This window comes from Octopus bimaculoides, chromosome 9 (genome assembly GCF_001194135.2).
Source record: "Octopus bimaculoides isolate UCB-OBI-ISO-001 chromosome 9, ASM119413v2, whole genome shotgun sequence".
In the NCBI taxonomy this organism is placed as follows: Eukaryota; Metazoa; Mollusca; class Cephalopoda; order Octopoda; family Octopodidae; genus Octopus; species Octopus bimaculoides.
The window spans coordinates 26,996,844-27,003,172 of record NC_068989.1 but is presented as its reverse complement, the minus strand read 5'-3'; positions in this window follow the sequence as shown (position 1 = coordinate 27,003,172).

The following is a 6,329-nucleotide window of genomic DNA, read 5'->3' as shown; positions in this document are numbered from 1 at the left end:
TATATAGTCTATTGATATACAGAGTGCAGTGAATAAACTCTCGTCTAAACAACGCAAAAATGAAAATAACCCTGATATTCAGTTTTAACACAGATATTTACTTGGAAATGGTTGCGTGGCTTTCAATATATATATAATAAAAATATGTTACTAAAAGAAAATAGAAACTACACGTGGAAATGTTAGGGGAAAGTAAGCAGAAAAATAAACGAAAATGTACATTAGAAATCAAAAATATTAAGGCTTTTTTTTATGAAAAGTAACGATAAATATACACAATTAGATGAACTGAGGTAGGAATAAAAGTAATAAAAGTCATTATTGTGAGTTGTTAAAGGGATTCAAAAACATACCCGTTTCGTAATATTACTAATTATTGCTTTGAATGCACACCGAATTCTGAACGGTGTCAAGTCTATTAGTCCCTTAGTAAAAATATTATGTGTAAGGGAGATAAGTAGTTCTGAATTCGGTGCAATTAGGGTAGATCTGGATCTGTAAGGTGAATGGTGTATGGGATGTATGGGGGTTAGTGGTATTAAATGGAAGATTAGTAGTGTTCTATATTATGTTATGTGTTCATATTTAGTTGAGGAAGATATTTATTAATGAAAAATGCCTCTTTATTCATTCTTTGTTGTGTTGAGGTGTTCTGTGAACATTGATAGAAAGGAAAAAATTAGTAAATTAGGATTAAGATTCCTCGCACACCTTTCCATGTGTCCACTGACCTGTATCTGTCTGTAATGTGGGTCGCGGATTTGTTCTTTGTTGAGAGTGGTTCTTCTACGGAGTGAAATTCCTGTTTGGCCAATATAGTTGATACTGCACCCTAAGCATGTAATGGCATAGATTAGATTTACCGAGGCACAGGTGAAATTTGATTTAATCTTAAATATTTCACCTTGTTTAAAGTGGAACTCTGAACCCTCCATAAGGTGGAAACAAGTAACACAGTTAGGTTGGCCAATTTTTTTCACTTTTGGTTCAGTTGTTAATGGATACAGTCTTGCGCTGGTTAATATATTTTTCAGTGATTTAGGTTGCATTTTACTTTTGATAATTTTGTGTGAGTCTAAATTTTTGTTCATTGTTTTATCTCTTGTGAGGATGGGAAGATGTTGGGTGATAACGTTAAAGGCTTCGTTGTTTCTAGGGTTATGTGAGGAGATGTATGGGAGTATTTGAAAGTCTGGTTTAGTATTTCGGTTGACTTCTCTTAATGTTTGTATGTCTATTTCCTTACCTCGTTTGATTCTATCATTTATTAAAAATATTGGGTAATGTCTTTTGAGTAGTATTGATCTGAGTTCAAGGAGTCTTCGATCACGAGTATATGGTACAGATTCTTTTCGCCAGATTATAAGGTATATTAATTTTTATGTGTTTGAGGTGGCATGAGTTGAATAATAGGTATTGTTTAGAATCTGTGGGTCTATAGAAGATGTCTGCTTCTATGTGGTTATTGACTATTTTAATTAGGATGTCAAGAAAAGGGAGTTGTTTACTGCTGTGTTCCATGATGAATTGTATGTTGCTATTAACATTGTTAAACATTTTTTCGAAATCGAGGAGTTTGTCCATGCTGTCTTTCCAAAGTATAAAACAATCGTCCAAATACCTCTTCCAGTTCTCCTTTAAATAGCAATGAAAAGAGGTGCCATATTTTTGTAATGATGATTGATATATTTTAAACTCTAGGTAACCCATTAGAAGGTCCACAATCACTGGCGCAGCTCGGGTTCCCATTGCAATTCCACATTTTTGTCGATAATAAGCTGTATCGAACATGAAATAGTTGTTCAGTAGGATGAATTTGAGTGCTGCGATTATGATTCTGTGGTTGATGCACCCTGGGATCTCTTGTGGGTAATTTTCTAGCCAGAAGGTGATCGATTCTATACCATAATCGTTTGGGATATTGGTGTACACATTCACCACATCGAATGATACTAATAGGGTTCCTTCCCTTATTGTCTTCGGGACGTGGTTTAGCATAACTAAGTCATCCTTGATGAAGCTTTTCACATATTTTAGAAACGGTTTGAGTAAGATGTAGAAAACGTTGCTCAACCGGTGGGTTTCACAAGCAGGGCCAGCAATAATGGGTCTCAGTTTGAGGTCAGTAGGGGAGGAACATTAATGCAGAGGCTTGGAGAAACTTTGCAAGCTTTACAAATATGTGGATTTTTGTGTATTTTAGGTAATCCATAGAATAGACTAGGTCTATATTTAAAATTGGTTAAATAGTCAATTTCATGTTTAGTGAGGCCCTTTCCATGTATTTGAAGTAAAGAGGCTAAGTTTTTAAGAGTCTTCTGTGAGTTTTATTGTACTATCATCTCATAGTAAATATTATTTTCCAGCATGGAGAATATTAACTTTTTGTAGTACTCTGTGTCCATCACCACTACCGCACTTCCTTTGTCGGCTTCTTTAATGGTGAGGTTTATATCATTTTTTAACTCGATTAGGTCTTTTCAATCATTTACATTAAAGTTGGATTTAATTCGTTGATTTTGTAGGGTATTAAAAGGAAAACTGGTAATGTGTTTACAAAAAGCATCAAGTGCTTTATTTCTGCCCTCTATAGGACAGTATTCACTTTTGCTTTTTACTATAGACTCATCTTCGCTGCTGTAGTTGTGAAGTGCTTCTGTGAGGCGTAATTTTAGGCAGAAATCCATAGAGTTATCCTTAATTTCATTTGGGTTCGATCTGCGAACGCTTGGAGTAAACTATAGACCTCTTGCTAGAATTTTACTTTGTGTAGCACTTAGGATTTTCTATGATAAGTTGATTATTTTCGTTTGTTCTTGTACATTTTGTTCCATTTCACATCTTTGTTTTTCTGATTTAGGTCTAAAAAATGGCTGTAGTAAGTGGATTGTTGTGGAAAGTCTGTACTGTGTTTTGTTTGCTGAGGAGAAAATGGGTGTAAAGTGCGTCTGTGCTAATATGTTGGTGGTGGAATGACTGTGAAGCGGGCTAGATTATGATTGTACTGAGGGTTGTTATATTGTCTATGGTTGATGTGGTTAGGGTTAAATTTATTTTTAATATTGTATTGTGGGTGGAGGGAGAAGTTAAGGTGCCTAGTTAGGTTGTGTCTTGTTGACTGATTGAAGTAACCATGTTGAGGGTTAAGTCTCGGAGGTGAATTCTTCTATTTATTGTGAGATGATGGAGGTGGATTGGTAGGTATTGGTTCCCAAAAGTTTAGGTTAGTCTGGAGGTTTCGATGGAACCTTTGATTTGTATGTAGGATGCCATGAGGATTACGTCCAGATTTTCTATTGTGGGCTGAATTCCTTATTGTTGTTTGTAAGTTATTTTGGGATGTAATAGGTTGGAACGGTGGAGTTGTTTCCCCTTGACCGTCTGTGGTTTGTGTTAGATAAGCGTGGGTTCATTTCTGTGCATGTTTTTGGTTTATTTTTCTTCAGGAAGGGGTTCTCCGATGCGTATTCTATGTTGAACTGTGTTTCGTAGTTAATAAAGAAATCAGCATGCTTTTCCCATCGTTGTAGCGAGCTTGTTTCTTCAGCTTCACAAGCTGTTTTCCACAGTTTAAAGACACTTTCCAAGCGTTGACCATCTGAATGCTTCTTTAGTTCGTTGTAGATTTCCTCATCTATGTTTTTAAATTTCTGTTCATTGCTCAGCGCTCTAAGCTTATGGAGTTCTATTTCTCTCTTCATTTTTTCCAGTGTTAGTTTCTCCCTTAATTGTCTTTGTTTGTCCTGTTCGTTTGGAATGCGTTTAATTTGGAATTTATGGGGTAGAATTATAGGTGTAGAATTTAACCAGCGTTCATAAATTTCTGCCTTGTGGTTGTTTTTGATCATGTTCCAGAAAGAAAATTTTCTGGCTTTAAGTTTTTCATTCCATATGTGCATAATGCGGTTTTTAATTGATAAAATAAGCGTGGAGGGGGTTCTATCTTGTGTATCATCTGAAGGTGGATTTTCATTTAAGTAATTATTATGAGGTAAAGAGTGAAGAGTGGTGCATAATTCGGACAGATGTTGATTGAGCTCTTCCAGGGATTGTTCTTTCTCTTCTTTTTCTCTTGCCTCTTGTGTAAATCGAGTAAGTTCATCAATCTTAATAATTAAAAGTTTCAAATTCGTGTTGATCTCTTTCAGTTCCTTAAGAGTCTCTTCGTTGAGAGGTTTATCTGAAGAGTTTGTTATTTGTGGTATTTTCAATCTCACGAGTAATAAAATATAATAGAAATATGTTACAAAAACAAAATAGAGACTACACGTGGAAATGTTAGGGGAAAGTAAGCAGAAAAATAAGCGAAGATGCACATTGGAAATCAAAAGAAAAGTTAAGGCTTTTTATGAAAAGTAACGATAGATATATACAATTAGATGAACTGAGGTAGGAATAAATGTAATAAAAGTCATTATTGGGAGTTGTTAAAGAGATTTAAAAGCATATCGGTTTCGTAATATTACTAATCATTGCTTTGAATGTACACCGAATTCTGAACGGTGTCAAGTCTATTAGTCCCTTAGTAAAAAGATTATGTGTAAGGGAGATACAGAATGGACAAACTCTTCGATTTCAAACTAATTCTTAACAATATTAATAGCAACATACAATTCACCATGGAACACACAGCAAACAACTCCCTTTTCTTGACATCCTAATTAAAATAGTCAATAACCACATTGAAACAGACATCTTCTATAAACCAAAAAGATTCTAAACAATACCTATTATTCAACTCATGCCACTCCAAACACATAAAAATTAATATACCTTATAATCTGGCGAAAATGATCTGTACCATAGTTTCGGACTCCTATACTCGTGAACGAAGACCCCTTGAACTCAGATCAATACTAATCAAAAGACATTAGCCAATATCTTTAATAAATGATGGAATCAAACGAGCTAAGGAAATAGACATAAAAACATATTAAGGGAAGTCAACCGAAATACAAAACCAGACTTTAAAATACTCCCATACATCTCCACACATAACCCTAGAAACAACGAAGCCTTTAACGTTATCATCCAAAATCTTCCCATCATCAAAAGAGATAAAACAATGAACAAAATTTTAGACTCACACAAAATTATCAAAAGTAAAATGCAACCTAAATCACTGAAAAATATATATACACCAGCGCAAGACTGTATCCATTAACAACTGAACCAAAAGTGAAAAAATGTGGCCGACCTAACTATGGTACTTGCCTTCACCTTATGGAGGGTTCAGAGTTGCACTTTAAACAAGGTGAAATAATTAAGATTAAATCAAATTTCACCTGTGCCTCGGAAAACCAGTATGTTTAGATAGTAGGATAATGTAATACATATTAAGCAAGTAAGCTGTGTTGGAACATGGAGAGTGTAACCAATGGTAGTAATTAGAATGTGATTTAAATTTTATTTTTAAGCGACTAAATGTTTGAGGTTTTGTGTACCTATTGGGTAGAATTTTCTTAGGTACGTGTACACTTTTACTTGTTCGCCCATTATTACCACCATTTGGAATTTTAGGGCAATCTAGGATGTATGGTTCAGGTTTATTTTTAGTAAGTTATTCTATTCGTATGCACCTCTTGTACTTGTTGTCTCCCCTTAACTATAAAAAATTATAACAGTTTGACACTATTTATCTATTCATTTTATGATTATTAATGTTATGTTGAGAAGTTGCAGAAAGCAATAGTCGGCCTCGTACCATGTATATCATAATGTTCTCCTCCGTACCCTTTATTTACTGGTTCGTTCTCTTCATTTACATATCTCCTGAAAACTTTTTAACTTTTGCCATTTCTAGAGATGGATTGACTTTGGTCAATTCCATTGGGGACAACAGGTGGTAGAGTGTATAATATTTCAGTAAGTGCATCATTGTAAGAAACCTACGACTTTCTATTTGGATAAATCTTAACTAGCCCTATTGACGATATCATAAGTGCTATTCTATTTCTAGACATATTGGTAATTTTTATGTTTTTTTAGTGCTAACTACATTTCACTACTATTTAAATATCTTTTTTGCCCCTTTATATAGAAATAGCCCGTAGATGTTTCCCTAGACCACTGCTATTACACTCTTTTGCCTATCGACTTCAAAGCTCAATGCTGGAAGATGGTATGATTTTAATATATTGTGCCTTCTGTCCTCTTCTCGAGGCCCTGTTCTTTCCTATTCTCTCTTCCTTTCGTTTATTTTATTTTAAGCATTTGTATTCACTCCCTTGAACCTCCATGTACTAGATCGAATGTCATAGAAATGTTATGTCATAGAAATGTTATGTCATGTTTTGTATTTAAAAATAATCTACAAATGTGGATCAATT